The sequence below is a fragment of the Notamacropus eugenii genome, chromosome 3 (genome assembly GCF_028372415.1).
Source record: "Notamacropus eugenii isolate mMacEug1 chromosome 3, mMacEug1.pri_v2, whole genome shotgun sequence".
NCBI lineage: Eukaryota > Metazoa > Chordata > Mammalia > Diprotodontia > Macropodidae > Notamacropus > Notamacropus eugenii.
Window position 1 is genome coordinate 224,518,434 of NC_092874.1, and position 18,309 is coordinate 224,536,742.

The following is an 18,309-nucleotide window of genomic DNA, read 5'->3' on the forward strand; positions in this document are numbered from 1 at the left end:
CTTGTGTAGCATAGTTGTAAGGCTCAAGTTAGATCATGGATGTGAAGCACTTAACAAATCTTAAAATGTTATATAAATGTCAGTAATTATTATTAGCATTGTCATCATAATTATTAACATTACTACCATTACCATAATGGAGAGAGCACTGGACCTGGAATCAAAAAGATCCGAGTTCAAATCCAGCTTCAGACATATACTAGCTTTATAACACTTAACCTCTGTTTGCCTCATTTTCTTAATCTGCGAAGTGAGCAAAATAATATCACCTCCCTCCCAGGGTTGTTATGAAGATCAAAAGAGATAATAATTAGGAAGCATTTAGCACAGTGCTTGGCATGTATTAAGTACTATATGAATATTAGCTACTATTATTATCACAAGCACCTTTCAAACCTTCAAGTACGGCATAAATGTCAGCATTGTCATTATCATCATGGCCGCTAGGTGGCGCAATGGATAGAGTGTTGCACCTGGAGTCAGCAGAACCTGAGTTCAAATCTACGCTCAGACACTTACTAGATGTATGACCCTCAGCAAGTCACTTTGAAAAAAAAAACCCTATTTGCCTCAGTTTCCTCATCTGTAAAATAGAAATAATAACAGCATTTAGTCCCCAGGGTTGCTATGAAGATCAAATGAAGTCATATTTGAATGACACAATATCTGATACATACATAGTAAATGCTAGGTAAATGTTGACTAATTTTATTAATATTTTATCATTATCATTATTATTTACCTAGTATTACCAGGCCTTCAGTATGGCTTCATTCCATGAGCCTTCTACTGAACTCCTGCTGAGCTCAAGCAGTACAGGGGTGTGCTGATACATGTTTAACAATTAGGTTCTGGGGTGGGGGTGGAGGTGTATTTGTGTATAAACATATTAAATTTAATCTAAATTATTAACACTTTCTTAAGTCTAGACCACCAACAGAACAATGCAATCAGCCCTGATGTGTAGTGTTGACTAAATTCTAAAGTGTAAGTACCCTAAAAATATAAGTCTCTCACAAGCCAGTTAGAACAGGTTCCAGAATAACCCTGCTCTTGTGGGTCTGCATTGTGTGGAGGTAGCAGGGAAAGAGGGAAGCTGGTTCTGGAATAGGCCACCAAGATGCAGAAAATGGAGCAACAGTAATGAAGCCTGGAGTATGACAGAGTGAGGAAGACTTGAAAGGCTTCAGTCTGATCATAGTCCTCAGAGCTGGGTCCAGGACAAGCAGCTAGTATCCCTAGGAAGGGGACTAGGTTTTGGCAGGATGAAGGTCCAAGGTGGTATACTTCACACCTATACCTCCATTTCCTGACCTGTCAGCAGTCTCTAGACCTGGGGCTACTCAGGGTCTCCCAGCTTTGCAGTTACAGTCCTAAGAAGGGAAAGTGAACCATGAGGAGAAGCCCTCTGTAACTCTCCATTGTGGGGTCTGAGAGAGAGCTGTTACCCAAAGTAAACCCAGTTACCCAAAGTGAGTCAAAGTAGACTAGTTCCCATCTCCATCACATTGGGTCCAGGACAGAGTCCCTAATTGAAAGTAGAGAGCAGGACCTTCTTTCTTCCTTCCTTAGTTTCCCCTGAAGTACCTAGGACAAGCTTTGTCCTAGTGATACTCATTCAGAATTACTGAGGGGAGGGGACCAGGCAAAAAAGGGAACAGGCATTTATTAAACACCTACTATGTGCCAGGTGCTACGCTAAGCAAATATTATCTCATTTGATCCTCACAACAGCCCTGGGAGGTAGGTACTATTATTATCCCTATTTTATAGTTGAGGAAACTGAGGCAAACTGTCTTACCCAGGGTCACACAACTAGCAAATGTCTGAGACAGGATTTGAACTCAGATCTTCCTGACCTCATATCCAGCATGGATGGCACCCTATTTGCTGAGCCTCATTCTTTCCATGCCCAGAGTGAATCTGTGAGATAGACTCATTCCAAGAGGTGCTGAGTTAGTAGATTGGACTAAACAAGGAGACTCCTAGGTTTCATGCCTATTCTTTCCCACCCACTGTGATCATGTATACTATAGTCCTTTACCTCAGTGTTTTCATTTGTAAAATGGGAATTGTGATGGTTTCTGGCATATGTATGGGAAAGGAGATGAGATTGGGAGAAGGTTCATCTAGGCATGAAGGGGCAGCAAGGTTTTGGAGGAAGAAAATAGGATTAGGAGTCAGGAGTTATGGGTTCCCCTCCCAGTTTGGTTGTTAAATACCTGTGCAAGTTTATATTTCTTTTGTCTTTATTAGTAAAGTGTGAAAGTTGGCCTAGATGAAGCAGCCTTCTAGAGCTAATATCTGTTGAATCTGTGAGCACCTACAACTCACCCCAGAGATGTGCCCTCTTGTTGAAGGTTGTTGCTTGGTTTTAGGGAGTTCCCCTTCCTCCTTCCCCTCCCCCCATTTCCTCCAGTGATTTCTGCCCTTTCACCGCTGCTTAGGGCGACCCAACATAGATGTCTTCCCTTGGTACCCAAATGATGTTATAGAAAGGGAGTGGGGAGAAAAATTGCTCCTAGGGTCACCCCTTGTGCCAGGCATGCTGGAGTCTATAATGGTGAGTGTAGGGGAGCTGGGCACTTAGATAGTGTGCCCCTGAGCCTCTGGACACTCCCATGAGCCAGCTAATGCTCAAGGAAGAAAAAGCCGATGACTCTAGGAGAGAAAAGCACTCTCAGGCTCCTCTCTCCACTTTGCCCTCCCCGGAAGTGCCCTCTTCATGGCTTCCTCTGACTCCTACTTGTCTGACAACCATGTGCTCTGGGTTACTGGGGAACTTGCCCTCTGGGTGGGAGGAGTGAAGCAGGGGAAAAAGCCACTGGGACACTGTCTTCTCATGCCCTGATTGGAACGTGTGAGGAGGCAGCCTAATGTGGGTTAAAATGAAGTGCTGGCTTTGAAGTCGGGCACCCTGGGTTCTGCTTCCTGCTCTGCATGTACCCGGTGGGGGGTGGGGGGGAGGTGCCTGGGTCGAACTGGGCAAGCCTCTCCCTCTTACAGCCTCAGTTTCCTTCTCTGTAAAATGGGGAGAATAATACTTGTATTGTCTACCTCGCTCAGAGGAACAAATGAGTTGGTGTGTGTGAGAGAGACCTTTGTGATTGGAAAATGCTACACAAATGTAAAGTATTCAAAGAAAGGGTGGAAGGCGTGGGTGTGAAAACAGCTTTCCCTTCTATCAAGAGCTTCCCTTACTTCAGTCCTGTCAAGTGGGCAGTACAAGGGTTCTTAGCCTCCTATTACTAAGGAGGAAACTAAAGCTCCGGGACTTAGGTGATTTCCCCCCCAGCCACATAATGAGTGGTGGAGATGGGAGTAGTACTCACCTCTTCTGACTCCAAGTCCTGGAAAATAGTTTACTAGAAATAGATAGAAAGGGACAGACTATATATAGTATGGTAAAGTATCGTATAGTATCGTATAGTATAGTATAGTATAGTATAGTATAGTATAGTATAGTATAGTATAGTATAGTATAGTATAGTATAGTATAGTATAGTATAGTATAGTATATATATACACACACATACACACACACATACACACACACATACATACATATATACTTTAGTATATAAATATATGGGAAAGTGAATGCATATTTTCAGATATATGAAAGTGAATACATATTTTATATATGTATATCTTACATGTTTTTACATATCAAGACATATGAAAGTGAATATATAATTTAAATATTTTTATAGTATATGTACTTTCATATAAAATATATGAAAGTGAATATATATTTTTCATGTATATGAAAGTGAATACATAATTTTATGTATATATAACATATACTTTCACATATAAATATATATGAAAGTGAATGTACGTGTTTCATACACATGAAAGTGAATACATAGTTATATACAAACATGTGCTTTCATTTAAAAACATATACTTTCATATATAAATATATGTGGAAATGAATGCATATTTTTACATATGTGGAAGTGAATACATCATTTATATATCTTTATACTTAAATATATGCTTTCATTTATAAATATACACTTTCATATATATAATGTGTGTGTATATATATATAGATATCTATCTATCTGAAAACTGTATGCATGCTGTCTTCACATAAGTGAAAGTGAATACATAATCAGATGGTTAGCCAAATAGGGTAGTGCTGGAACATTAGAGACCTGTGCTCTTACCATGTGTCTGATAACTTCCTTCTTGGGCCAACTGCTAAACTTTCCTAGCTAGCTGTGATGATGATCTTTTGTAACCTTGGGGAGGGGGGGTGATCTAGGTCCCCTGTGATGGGAAACACTGTAAGAGTATGGTATAGATAAGTTTTTCTTTTTCTCCCTTTGTGGGGAGGAAAGGGGAAAGAGGTCTTGTTAGCTGAGTGATTGTTTAAGAATACACATGTAGCACCAAAAGCCCACCGGGATGTCAGAGGCTTCCAGAGTGGCTGGAAGAGAGCCTTAGCTGGGCCCAGGGCATCCAGGTGAGCTAGACTTGGAGTCAGGAAACCCAGAGTTTGAATCCTACTTCTGACAATCACTGACTGTCACTAAGCAGTCACTGACTGCTCTGAGCCTCTGTAACATATACATCTATCTCATAGGGCTGTTGTAAGGATTAAACGAGATTACACATAAAGCTTTCATAAAATCTTAAATTACTTATATACAAATCAATGCTTAATAGCTATGACTAGTATTACCACTTGTTTAGTTGTTTAGTGGCTTTCAGTTGTGTCTGATGTTTTGTGACTGCATTTGGGGTTTCCTTGGCAAAGATACTGAAGTGGTTTGCCATTTTCTTCTCTAGCTCTTTTTACAGATGAGGAAATGAGAGAAGCAGGATTAAGTGACTTGCCCAGGGTCACACAGCTAGGACGTGTCTGAAGTCAGATTTGAACTCAGGAAAAGTAGTCGCTATCCATCATGCCACCCAGCTGCCCTGCTACTACTACTACTAGGATTAGTACTGTTATAAAACTACTTCTACTACTACTGCCAAATGAGCTTGGAAGTATTCTTAGGCATAAGACAGCATTCTTGTAGGGGAGGTAGGGTATCACTGTGTCAGTTCTCCTTCCTTGGGCTCTAGCCTGGAAAGGTAATCCTGGTAGCTCCAGTTTTGGCCAGGAAAACATTAGAGTTCTAGGTTAAGCCAGTTAGATTTCTATGCTTCTTTTACATATACTTATAATTATCTTACCATAGGGTGTTATTTCTAAATCAATACTCAGTTCTTTCTTTTCTGGAAAATAGATATTATTGCTTAACTCCTAAACGTGGTAACAGAAAAAGAATGCAATGAAAGGGGTTATCTTAGATGAATGTTGATGGTGACCCATGCATTAGAGTGAATTACTCTGGTTTTTAGGTGATGAGAATATTCTGTAACTGTTTCCTTAATATCAAGAAGTTAAATAGCATCATAGGATTTAAATACACAAGAAATTTTAGAGATTAGCTAATTCAGCTGCTCCTGCTCATTTTACAGATGAAGAAATTGAGGCCTGAAGAGGGAAGTGGGGATTTAATGTTTAAAAAATGTATCGACACTTATTAATTTATTAAGTTTTATACAAAACAATGCTAGAACCTTTTTCTCCCATCTCACCATTATATGTCTATGGATTCATGACACCCTTGTTTTTTCCGTCTCTGCTGCATTTATTCTTTCAGGATTTTAGGTGAATAGATATTTACTGCCTTACGTTTTAGGGAAAGCTTCTAGTCTTTTTCCACTGTAGATAATGACAATTTTCTGTTTTAAACACATATTTTTAAAAATTGTATTACAAAACAGTCCTATGCCATACTTTTGTAAGTTATGTGTGTATGTGCATATAAATGTGTTGTGCTTTATAAAAGACTTCTCTATGTCTATTTATATAATATGATCTGGAGTATTTTCATTTTTATTATTGATTATGCTGGTTTTCTAATGTTAAGTCATCTTTGTATCCCTGGTATAAATCCAACTTGATCACAGTAAATAATTTTTAATATATTATTGTAGTATTTTTGCTAGAATTGTATTTAAATGGATATGCATTTGTGATATCTTGGTAGTTTCCTTTTTTAAAAAAAAATCTATTTTTTATTATAAACTTAACAAACATCATCAAACATCAACATTTCTCTTTACACACAGACCAGAGGGTTGTATATGACACTGTGAATTTCTATTATGTACAGCTTGTTTTCTAAGTGTAATGGGGGTGCCGCTGTACAGAAAAGATTGAGCAGCCTACTTCCGGGAAAGTTGTAATAGAGTGAAACAAAAATACCTTAAAGAGATTTTGGAGCATAGATATTCTATAAGAGAGTGAGCAGCCCAGTATCAATGCTGTAAAGATCAAGGGGTGGTCTTCAGGACCCAGTCTGGGGGTAGACAAGGCTATAGTGATGCTTCACCTAAATCTGAGAGAAAAGTGGTATAGGGGAGAGTGTACTCTGAGCTGGGTGTGTGTGTGTATGTGTGTGTGTATGTTTGTACTTTGCTATTGCTGTATTATCAAAGGAAATATATCTTTGAGAAAGCTAATGTTAAGTGGATTAAAGGAATTTGGTAGCTAACAGGAGGGGGAACATAGCTGGTGGAAAGTCAGGCTGATGACATTGTAGACAAGACACTAGCAATCCCTTAGGGGTTCCTCTCATACTGTGAGGGGGATTCTGGGATAGTGAGCTAGAATAGATTCACTTTGTAAGCACAGATTCGATACAACTTGGTAGTTCCAAGCCTGCCCTGCTTATTATTCCCTTCTGAACTTCCTTCTGCTCTTTTCTGTGTATTTTAAAAATACATATTTTATTGAGTCTCCTTTTGTTCATTTCTTTTTCTGTATCATTAGAACTTCTTCCATCCTCCCCCCCTCAAAAAAAAAGCCCTCTCATAGAACAAATAAGTATAGTCAAGCAAAAGAAATTCACACATTGTGTCTGAAAATGTCTGTCTCATTCTGCATTTCGAGTTTACCACCTCTCTGTCATGACGCAGGAAGCTTGTATAGTCATCAGGCCCTTTGAAAAGTGATTGGTCATTGATTGCACTGGTCATAATTCTTCAGTCTTTCACAGTTTAGTCATTGTTCTCATTCTCTTCACCTCATTGCTAGTTGCTTTCTTTTTCAGTTTTTGAGAATAATTTTAATTTGAAGGCACTTGGTACAGAAGATAAGAGTCCCATCTCAGTCAATTTCTGGTTCTATAAACCTCTTCAAATCACTGAATCACTGCCTGCCTCAGGTTCTTCATCTGTAAAATGGAGGTAACAATAGTCTCTACCTTCCAGAGTTGTTGTGAAGATAAAATGAGACATTTGTAAAGTGTTTTGCAATGCTAGCTATAATTATTATTCTTTAAATATTTGGTATTTTTATACCCAGATGCTAATTTTATAACAATAACTGGCATAAGTGCCAATTAAAACAACACTGAGGTTTTTACTTCATACCCAGACAATTGGCAAAGATGAGAAAAGATGGAGGAAATAAATATTAGGGGACTCTGGAAAGACAGACATACCAATACATTGTTGATGGAACTGTAAGTTGGTCTAACCATTTTGGAAAACAATTTAGAATTATGCTAAGAAAGGGGTCAAAATATTCAGCACTCACTGCTGGGTATTCATTAAGGGCACATGGACACACACATGACACACACAATATTCATAGCAGCACTTTTTGTGGTAGCAAAAAATTGGAAATAGAACAGATGTGTGTTGATTGGGGAAAATCTAAATAAATTATTGGTATACAAATGTAATGGAATGTTACCGTGTCATGAGAAACAATGAATATGAAGAATTCCAAGAAATCTAGGAGTGCTTAGATGAACCGAAGCAGAATAGAATAGAAACAATATTCATTGTGGCTACAACAGTGCAGATGGAAAAAAACAACAACAAAAAAGCTCTCTGAAAATCATATAATTATAACAACCAAACTTACTTCCTGAGAAGAGCTGAGAAAATGTGCCTCCCTCCTTTCTTTGCACAGATGGGGAGACCATGAGTGTGGAATATTGCATATACTGTCAGACTCAGCTCGTACTGGTTGGTTAGACTGAACTACTTTTTTTCCTCATTTAAAAACTGTTATTACAAACACTAGCCTTCTGGGTAGGGGATAGGGAAGAGATATACTCTGAAATGAAGATGGTGTGAAAATATGTATCAATAAAATATGAAACATCAAAAGCAATGAAATAAAAAATCAAAAGAAAAAATCTGTTCCTATGAAATTTTAACAAAGAATTAAATTCTGTGAGAAGCCCCCCCCCCAAAATATTGATTCAAGCTGACAGCATCCCATCATGGGTGTTATGGGGGAGATCCAGAGGAAGGAGGAACAAGTTTCCTGCCTTTTGAATTTCCAGACCAAGAAAGAATCCCGATAAGCCAAGTTAGGCTTGGAGAACTGAATAGCTCAGTAAGATAATTAAGAATTCAAGTGCCATTCATTAATATAATGGAACATGATAATGCAATTTAAGATTGTAGGAGGCATACTGAGAAACCTGAAAAGATCTATTTGAAATAATAGGGATATTGAACTTGAGTGGGCGAGGGATAGGGGTGGTACCCATAATTTAATTGGTTTAAGGAACTCCATGGTGAGGAAATAATACAAAGTGAAAAAAGGCTACCAAGAAGGATGTGGTATGAGTACATTCTAACTACAAGGATACAAAAGGAAAAGGGAATGAGAATGATTAGTCAGAGTGAATGAAAAATTATGATACTTGATGCACTGAAATTAGTTAATTTGAATGTAAATAGTTGCTAAGCATCTCAGTTGTACTGAGGCTCATTTAATCTTATTTTTATTGTTTTGGTTTGGTTTTATGCCTCCTTTATTTTGGATGGTAATCTTTGAATAAACATCTTTTAAAGGAACTAGAAAGTACCATCTGGAGTGGAACTGATAGGTCTCTTGCTCGACCTTCTTTCTCATTACCTAATCCTGGTCTATTATTTCTGATTTTGCATTATGTTCTTTTCTCTGAAAGTAAATCCTAGAGAGGCACTCATGTTCTGGAGTATTCAGAAGTGGGGGCTAGTAAAGGAAAGAGGGAGCATATAACAGGCGAGTCCATCCAATTAAAAAGGGATGGCAAGAGAAAAGTGAGAAATTAATTAATTAATTATGGGTTTGATGAAGTGGGTATCTGAAACAATGGGGTCCAGCGGATTTAGGAGGTAGGAAGATTCAAGAGGTCCATTGATCTGGAAAAGGTTTGGGGGAAAATGGAAAGGTGAAAGGCCAGAGGCAACACCCCATCCCTAGTTTGGAAAGGCCTAAGGCCAGGACAAACTGAATCTACTCAGAATATCTAGTTTGAATTCCCTTCCTCCACTCAGTAACTGTGTGACCCTTCGAGAGGCATTTAACTTATCTGGTCTTCAGTTTTTTCAACTGAAAAATAAGGGGGTCGGGCAAAGTGACACCTAAGCTGTCTTCTAGCTCCCACACTGGGTGATTTTTCTGTAAACTCGCTTTATGTGGTGCAACAAGTGCTAGGATTGATTGGAGAAACCTCAATTGAATCCCTGGGAGCTCATGAGATCACCAAGTAAAATAGCATAGAGCCTGGGTTGGCAAACTACGGCATGGGCCAAATCCAGCCTTTCACCTGTTTCTGTGCAGCTCAGGCCCATGGGCCTCTCTATCCCTGGGGAGAGTAAGAAGAGAAAGTGACTCAGCGAAGAGCCCTGGGGGATACCCACGGTGACCAGTCCTGACCCAGATTGAAGATCCAGCAAAAAAAAAGACTGAGAGGGAGGGGTCAAATTAAGTAGGAGGAGAACCAGGACTGAGAGTCATGAAAAGCTGGGGAGAAGGAGAGAAGAGAGCATCAAGGGGGAGAGCATGGTCACCAGTCTCAGGTGCCACAGAGAGGTCAAGAAAGTTAGAAACTTTGGAGACAGCAATTTCAGTGGAAAATAATGAGGTTAGAAGGCAGACTGCAGAGTTAAGAAGAAAGTGAAAAGAAAGGAAATGGAGGCACCTATTATACACTGCATTCTCCAGTAGTTTAGCCACAAAGGCAGGGGGGAGGGGAGGGGGCCCAGCTGCAGGAGGAAGAGGGGAGAGGAGGAGGAGGGGGAGGAGGTAAAGGAGCAAGAGGGGAGGTGGAAGGGGAAAGGGGGGAGTGGAGGAGGACAGGTATTTCGGGAGTGGATGCATTAGATCTCTGAATCTAGAGATTCCACGAGGCACAGGGAGCAAGAAAGACCAGGTCTATCTATTAGACAGCAGATAAGGGCTGGAAATCAGTGAAGGTTTAGTTTAGAAAGTCGAAAGCGAATTCTAAATGAATGAATTAGCATTTTTTAAGGGACTGTGATGCACCAGCTTCTGGGGATGCATATCTACCCGGACTTGCGATTTCATTGGTATAGGAATGCAGACCCCCATCTTAGGTACCACGGTCTGGTCCGAGAGAATCGCCTGAGAGGGATAAGATCGTGCGATTAAGAGAGCTACTATGTATACATCGTGCAATTAAGAGAGCTACTATGTATCCAGGGTCTGAAGGCTGGCCGAAGCCTCCACGCACGCAGAGGAGATCTGTAGCTCTCTTCGTCCTCACCCCACGCCCCCAAGTGTTACTGTCTCCCTTTTATCGCTGAAGAAACTGAGGCAGAAGGAAGTGAAGTGCCTTGCCCGGGTCCGAGGGCTGGAAGGGGCTGACGGTCCCAGGTCCCGACTGCTTTCCCGCGGCACCAAACACACTTCTCTGCGCGATACCTCGGATCGAGGGAGGGCCGCCAGGAGCAGAAAGCGCTCGCTGTCTTTGGAGACCAGGGCCCTGGGTTCGAATCCCTCCCTGTTCACTCTCTGGGTCTCAGTTTCCCTCCCCTGTCTGCAGCTAGGAGGCGGCGGACGGCGCGGGATCCGAGCCTTTCCCAGCTGTGACCGGTCTGCCTCAGTTTCCACAGCTGTAAAACGGCGACGACGGCCGCAGCACCCCGCCTCCCGGGGTGGTCGTGAGAATAAAATGGATTAACATGGGCCAACCTGCTCGCTGCTTCACCGAGGGGGGCAGGGGCACGTGTGCCACCTGCCCGGGCGGGGGCGGGGCTCCGGGCGCGCGGGGCTATTCCGCCCGGGAGCCGCTATTTTTAGCCCATTGAGGCGGGCGACGCTCCAGGGGCAGGCAAGCAGCCGCCACCGCCGCCGCCGCCGGGATTCCGGAGACGTCAATGGGCGCGCGCGTCACTCCTCCCCCGCCGGCCTCCGGGGGGAGGCGCGCTGCCTGCCGGAACAGCCGCTCGCGCCCAGCTCGCGCTGGGGAGCGGGGGGAGGGGCGGGGGGAGGCCCGGGAACAGCCGGGCCGGGGGCTCCCTTGGCTCGGAGAAGGAGGAGGAGGGGGCCCATGGCGACCGCGGGGCGGGCGTGCGGAAGGAGAGTGAACCGCATCGAGGAGCGGGCCTCGCACCCCCTCTGGGACCCCCGCCCAGGGTTGGGGGCCCGTGTCTGCAGAATGAAGGGCGTCCCTCCCGGGCGGGGCTTCGCGCCCTGCACAGCCCAGCTCGGGGAGCCCCAGCGGGCCAGGTGAGGGAGGGGGCGGGGCACGGACTGGGGAAGCCGGGCTGGAAAGTGGGGGCGGAGCCCGGCCGGGGGCGGGGGGCGGGGCCGCCGAATGGGCAGGAACTTTCCTCGGGAGGGAGCGGGGGAGGGAGGGAGTATTGTCGCGGTCTGGGAGTTTTTTAGGACTAGAATCTGCTTGTGTTTATTATCATTATTGTCAATATGGAGCATTCTAGATTGTTTTCAGATTTGCAGACCGCTTTTTACATGTTATCTACATATTACATAATACATGTCATACGTAGATAATATATTTGCATATATTGTCTAATATATTACATGTCGTAATATGTAGATAATATGTTTACAGATTTTATCTAATATATTACATATATTAACCCAATGAGGTTGCACTGTGAAGTAAGTGCTATTATCCCCATGTACAGATGAGTAAACTAAGGCGGAGATTGGAGTGGTGACTTGCCTAGGATCATATAGTAAGTATCTGAGTCGGGATTTTATCTCCTGACTCCAAGTCTACCACCCAGTGGGGGGGGGGTTGGGAAGGGAGAAGGTAGATAATACCGTCTTGGGAAACTTGGCAGTGCCCAAGGCACATTTCCTAGTTATGTGACAAAAAAGGACAGTGTGGTGAACCTCTATTCCCTGGGCCTCAGTTTCTCACGTATAAAATGAAGATAATCATATACTCCCAGGAAAGAGTGTCCTGCATGCTCCCTGAAACCTGATTATATTTTGGGTTCTGCATGAAAGTGGAGTATGGACAAACTTGATAACCTAGATTAGGTTCCTGCTGGCAAAGATCACCACCATTCTCTCCCTCCCCCCCTCCCCGCCCCAACCTAGGAGGGGAAAAGGCACCTCTACCTCCACCCCAGGTTAAGCTATGTAGGCTGCCCACCTTCTCTGCTACCTTTGGACTTAAAAGATTTTCCTAAAGCATTGAGAGATGGTGAGCTGCAGTATGTGGCAGAGGCCAGGCTAGAACCTGGACGGGTCTTCCTCATTCCAAGGCCATGCTGCCTATCCAAATGAGTGGAAGAGCACTTATTTATCACTTTCTGTCTGCAGTGCACACACGTGGCTATATGCTGGGTAGGCAAATGCAAAAAGAAGTGAGTTTTTGCCATCAAAGTTCTCATATCACAATAGTAGGAGACAATACACAATACATTGTGTTGACTGAGAAAGAGTTTTTCACAGAGGAGTCACAGGGATGTTGATGGGTGTCCTAGAGGCAATCAATTGACACATTCTTTTGAGGAATGGTGGTATAGATTTGATTACTATTCTCAGAGTTAGTTAGAAACTTGGGGAGGAAAGAATGGGCCATTTTGATGGCATGCAGATAGATGGGAAGTAGTCTGGTGTGTCTGCGTCTGGGCTAGATGTGGTGAATGCTCACCAATTAGAAGCCCAGGGTCTGAAATATGGGAAGAAATCTGATTATCATAGAGAGTAGGATGCTACCTTCTACCAGGGTCTGAAGCCTAGAAGCCTAGGCTGAGAACTTGAGATCTAGGTCAGAGGTGGAGACTTGAAGATGATGATGATGATGGATGACAGCTAGAAGTTGACAGGTGAAAAGGTCCATACAGGAAAGGAATCCCTCCTTCAAGACCTTCAAGATCCTGTCCTTAAAGAGGGAGCCCCTTCCCACTTTTGGACAATTCTAACTTGTTTATCCCAGTGTTGAGCCTAAATTGGTCTCCTTGCAAAATATAACTTCTATCTACTGCCATTGACTCTACCCTCTGGGGTCCAGCAATTCACATACTTGGAGACTGCTATCATGTCCTCCATCCCCAGCTCCCTACTTCTTCCCTTTCCCCTTCCACCCTCCCCCAGTCTCCTCTTCTCCAGGTTAAACTGGGCATTCCCTTCCATTAATCTCATATGCCATGGACTCAAGACCCTTCATTATTCTTTGGTTTGACCCAGGCAGAGTAAAATGGTATCATCATCTCCCTGTTCCTAGAAACTATTTCCCTCTTAATACAGCTCAAGATTGTTTCTAGCATTTTTTTTTTTGACTGTCCATTACACTGCTGACTCCTCCTGAGCCTGGAGCACCCTGATCTTTGTTCAGACAACTATTATACATCCTTATCTCCCTCATCTTTTACTTGTGAAGTTGATTTTTTGGCACCCAAGTGGAAGACTTTCCATTTATGTCTAGGGCCTTTCACTTATTCCATTCAGTTCAGTGCTATAGGCTGATCATTTTGGATCCTGATTCTTGTCATCACCTGTGTGAACTCTTCTTTCCAGTTTTGTGTTGTCTGCAGATTTGGTGAACATAACATCTGTTCCTTTATCCAAGTCATTGATCATATTGTTAAGAGGCATTGATCCCTGGGGCACTCCATTGGAGACCTCCTCTCACTTTGACATTTAGCACTACTTTGGCTGTCCAAAGTACTGTAGATACTTCTGCTTTAATATCAACCATATCCATCTTCTTTGCAAGAAACATGTGAATAGTTTATCAGAAGGTTTGTTTGTTTTTTTTTAATCTAGGTAGATTGTATCCACAGCATCCCCCACTTACGTAATCTCATCAAAAAATACAGTGAAGTGAGTCTGGCATGGCTGTGCTTGGGCCTTTGTAATCCCTGATTGCCTGATCCATCCATCATTTCTTTAATGATCTGTAAACATGGTAAATGCCCATCAATCAAGAAAGCTCAAGGTCTCTGCCTTTGGCCCAAGGTTGGAGCCTTGGGTTCCCAGGGAAGGTAGAGGGTACTTTTCCTTCAAGATGACTGAGTGCTTCTCTTGACATTGGAGCCCTGGGTATGTTGTGTTTCCAGTAAAGAGAAACTGGGATCCTTTTCCCCTCTCGTAGCTCTTAGAGTTGAGCTTCTCACCCTAGCCCCAGGCCCCTGGCGTGTGCCTCACTGCCTGTCAATCCCTTTTCCTCCTTGTCATGGAAATATCTGAATATCTGTTTCCCTTTCTCCAGCCCAGATCCCTGGACCGGGAAAGAAGGCAGGCAAGATAACTGGCCATAACCAGACTTTTGGCTGCATTCCATCCCCCACCCACAAGCTCAGGACTAGAGAGAAGAGTGCTGGCTGAGGATAGGGAGAACTGGTTCTAAAATGGGGATAGTCTAGGACACGTTGGGTTGAAGCAAACAATTGAGCAGTTTTCTCCAACATTCTCCCTCCTAACTCCTGCCAGCTTTCCCTCATCTCCAGCCCTGGCCACATCTTGGCAGGGTTCAGGACAGAAGGGAAACTGCCGGTGGCCTGATTAATAAAGAGAGTAGGATGCTGCCTTCTAAGGATCAGGTTCTCCCCTCAGGGGCTAGGGGTGGGAGTCAGGGACTCTGAGGTCTTCTCTGCTCCTTTTCCTGCTTTGACCTGGAGCCTCTATCCAATATGGGCCTCCATTCTTGGCAAAATCAGATCCTTTGAGGTGGTAAATTTGCTTTCTGTCTATGGGGGGTAGATCGAGGGAGGGACAGAAGATTTCTGGAACTATGCTTGGTCTTCAGGAGGAAAGACGCCTTTCACACTTGCCCTCAGCCCAGCTCCCAAACCTGTGGAGGTTAAGATCTGGATCCCTGCCCCATTCTTCATCCATACCCCCTCCCTGTACCCCATCCCTACCCTCACTCCAGCTCTTGCCACTCAAGCTGCTGTGCAGAAGGAGGGTTCTGGTTCCCAGCCCTGAGCATCCCTGGGAGAGTCCTTGAAGTGGTCACAAGGGCCTGAGTTGGGGCTGAACCCCTTCTTGGGTCAACTTTGTTTTGTTTTATTGTCGTTGGGTCTACCACATAATCCTCTAAGGAGTTTGGGGTTCCAGAAGCATGACCAATGTGGGTGCTAACATATGACCCAGGGAGGCCCCTGTGTGCTGACCTCAACCCTTCCCTCCTTTCTCCCTGCCCGCCCACTGTCCCCTCAACATTGGGCTCCTACGTCTGTTCTTGATGTTTGCCAGCCTCCCACTCATGCCTGTTTCCTGGCTGGGCCTCTGGTGATTGCAACCAGCTGGATCCCTGTCTCCTTTCTCACTCTTGTTCTTTCTCCACAGGCGGCCATGGTGGCCCCAGGCCAGGGCCCCCCATCCCAAGTCTCCTGGCCTCTCTGTCCCTTTTTACCAGGCCTGGAATGCTTCAAGAATGTCCTGAATATAACTTAATCTGCTGAGCTGTGGGGTAAGTTTCCATGTGTGGTTCTGCCCATCTTTCTATCTCCTCCTCTCCACCCCCTCCAGTCTCTAGGAAGCCTCTGCTTGTGCATCAAACTCATCCCCAGGTAGTGGCATCAGGGGCATCTGTGAGCCCAGGGGAGGCAGTAGGCTCTGCAGAAGGAACCACCAATACCTTTCAGATCTTATACCAAAGGTAGCTATTGGAGACCTGAACCACACTATAGTGTGGATGTGATTTGGAGACTGAAAGAAGAAAACCCTATCAGGAAATTCTGATAACCTCAGTGGAAAAAAAAAAAAGACAGAAGTGCAGAGGGAAAGGGAGAGTGGGGGTGGAGGTGGGGAGGTGGTACAGGGTAAGGTGGGAGAAGGAGTCAGGACAGAGTGGGAAATTAGGAGTTCCTACCTCTGGGGTAGGGCAGAGTGAGAAGGGGTGGCAACAGCTGTTATCCTGTGGTGGCACATGCCTGGGGTGAGGGGTAGGGCAGTGGGGAAGACTTGTCACAAGGACCAAGGACTCCTGTGGATATAGGGAGCACAGCCTTTTTTTTCTGGAAGGAAGGGAAGAGAGAAGGCAGCTATTTCAGAGCTTGTTTGAGGGCCAGGACAGACACCCCTCAACACTCCCCCTGCCCTATCCCTATCTGCAATATCCTTCAGTAACTTGGGGAAAATCATAGAGTATTAGCACTGGAAAGGACTTTAGACATTATTTAGTCTTAGTCTCTCCTTTTACAGGAAATTGAGACCCAGAAAGGTGAATCAATTTACCCAAATTTACCCTCTAAGTTTCACCAGCTTACCCACATAGCTGCTACTAAGCAGAGGTGGAAATTCAAACCAGTCATAGAATCATAGAATTTTAGTGTTAGAAGAGGAGGGTAGGGTGAACAGGTAAAGCCCTGAGTCTGGGGTCAGAGGACTTGGGGTCACTTTACTATCTGTGTGACTTCAGGCAAGGCAAGTCACTTCCCTGGCCTCCGTTTGCTCTTCTGTAACATGGATGTGGGTGGTGGACTGGTGTATCCCTGAGGTCACTTCCTGCGCTCAATCTATGATCTTGCAAAAATATAGATCATTGAAACCTCCAGATAAACATCAATCCTATGTCATTTTGATTCTCAGTCCAGGGCTGGGGTTTCTAGGGAAGGGGACACTTGGCTGCTACTTGTAATACTCTAGGATCCCCAGGAAGTGGAGCCCAGGGCCAAAACAGGCAGGCAAGACCTGAATAGGATCTTATCCATTCAGTGATTAGGGAGTATCCACACAGTTAGGGTTCATCCTCCCTGGGGTCCACACAGAAAGCCATCCCATCCAAGGTGGCTTGTCTTTTGCCTCTAGGACACCTCTAATCCCAGAGTTGGGGGTGGAAGGGCATTCAGAAGGTCCCTTCTCCTCAGCCCATTCCCATGGGTTACCATCTCTTGCATATTCCTGTATGGCTGACTGGCTTCATTCAAGGAGGTATACTTTGTATACAGTGAAACACTGGGAAGGGCAAGGAGACTAGGCTGTTTTCTGTTCCAGGGAAATGGGGAAAAGATTCTGACCATGTAGGGCTGCCCAGTTTGGGGGAGGTGACTGTGGGAAGGGTGTCCCCTTGGCTTCAGGCAGCAGGTTCAGCCCACTTGAGTGTAACTTCAGCTTTGGCATAGCTCAGGGGAAGGGGGATTACAGTCGTCAGAAGGGGGCAGGTGTTTGTAACCTGGGGTCCTTGGCCTAGAATAGTGCCCAAGAGAGCAAATGAGGGTGAGAGCAGTGGGTCAGATTCCTCCTGCATTACCCCTAGCTCTTTCTCTACCTTCTTCCTCGGCCCTTTACCAAATTTCTCCAGCCGGTCCACTATTTGGGACAAAAAGACAAGTTCTACAGACTTGTGTATTTCTCCTGTTGTCTGAGCAGTGGTGGTATGGGATACCCCTTCCCTCCCTCCCTTCCTCCCCCCACCTCCATGGCCTAAGGGTGTGCCAAGGCTGCCCTGCTAAGCCTGCCAACCCTAGGCCCCGTGAGTCCCCAAAGCTGCTGGTCTTGTGACGTGGGCACCTGTCTGCTAGCAGCTGGGCCTCGGCCCAAGCTCCTGCTCATGCAGGGGCCACCCGGCTATCCTATCAACTGAGTATTTTGAGCTCTTGCTGACCTGAGCCAAATTCAAACTCAACCAAGAGAGACCCTAGGTTGGCTCCTCTCCCCTCTCCTCCCCGCCTTCCCTTCCTGGGAGGACAAAGCTCAGGTTTCTGCTATATAAACAGACTAGGACACTCTGGCTTAGAAATAACTCCAGGATCCTGACACCTCTTCACATCCCAGGCACCCCCATTCACCTGCCTTGGGCTGGAGTACCAGCTGAAGGCAGCCACTCCTCTTCCTTCTAGCCTGTCACCTGCCTCTCCCAGAGATCAAGGAGGCACTCCCCTCCCCCACTTCTCCACCCCCAAACCCTTGGAGCCTTCCTGCTTGTTGACTGAGGATCTCTAAGCCAGAAGCAGACCACTAGGAGGAGGCTGGTGAGTTGTGGGGACAGGGAAATGAAAGCACAGGACTTGTCATTCCTTTCTATCCGATCCTTGCTGTAGCTTTGAGCATATAAGTAAGAG

At 44.6% G+C, this 18,309-nt stretch overlaps 1 protein-coding gene across 2 annotated transcripts in view; it reads left to right on the forward strand.

The window, feature by feature from the left end:
• Positions 1–11,344: 11,344 nt before the first annotated feature.
• The window catches only part of NR4A1 (nuclear receptor subfamily 4 group A member 1), a 30,211-nt gene continuing 23,246 nt past the window's right edge, over positions 11,345–18,309 (forward strand). The window contains exons 1-2 of one of the 2 annotated variants that reach the window (XM_072654725.1): positions 11,345–11,551; positions 15,593–15,716. The gene's annotated coding sequence lies outside the window, so the exon portion shown is untranslated. Of the gene's footprint in view, positions 11,552–15,592; positions 15,717–18,087; positions 18,220–18,309 lie in introns of those variants that run through there. The other variant, XM_072654726.1, reaches the window with a different exon arrangement.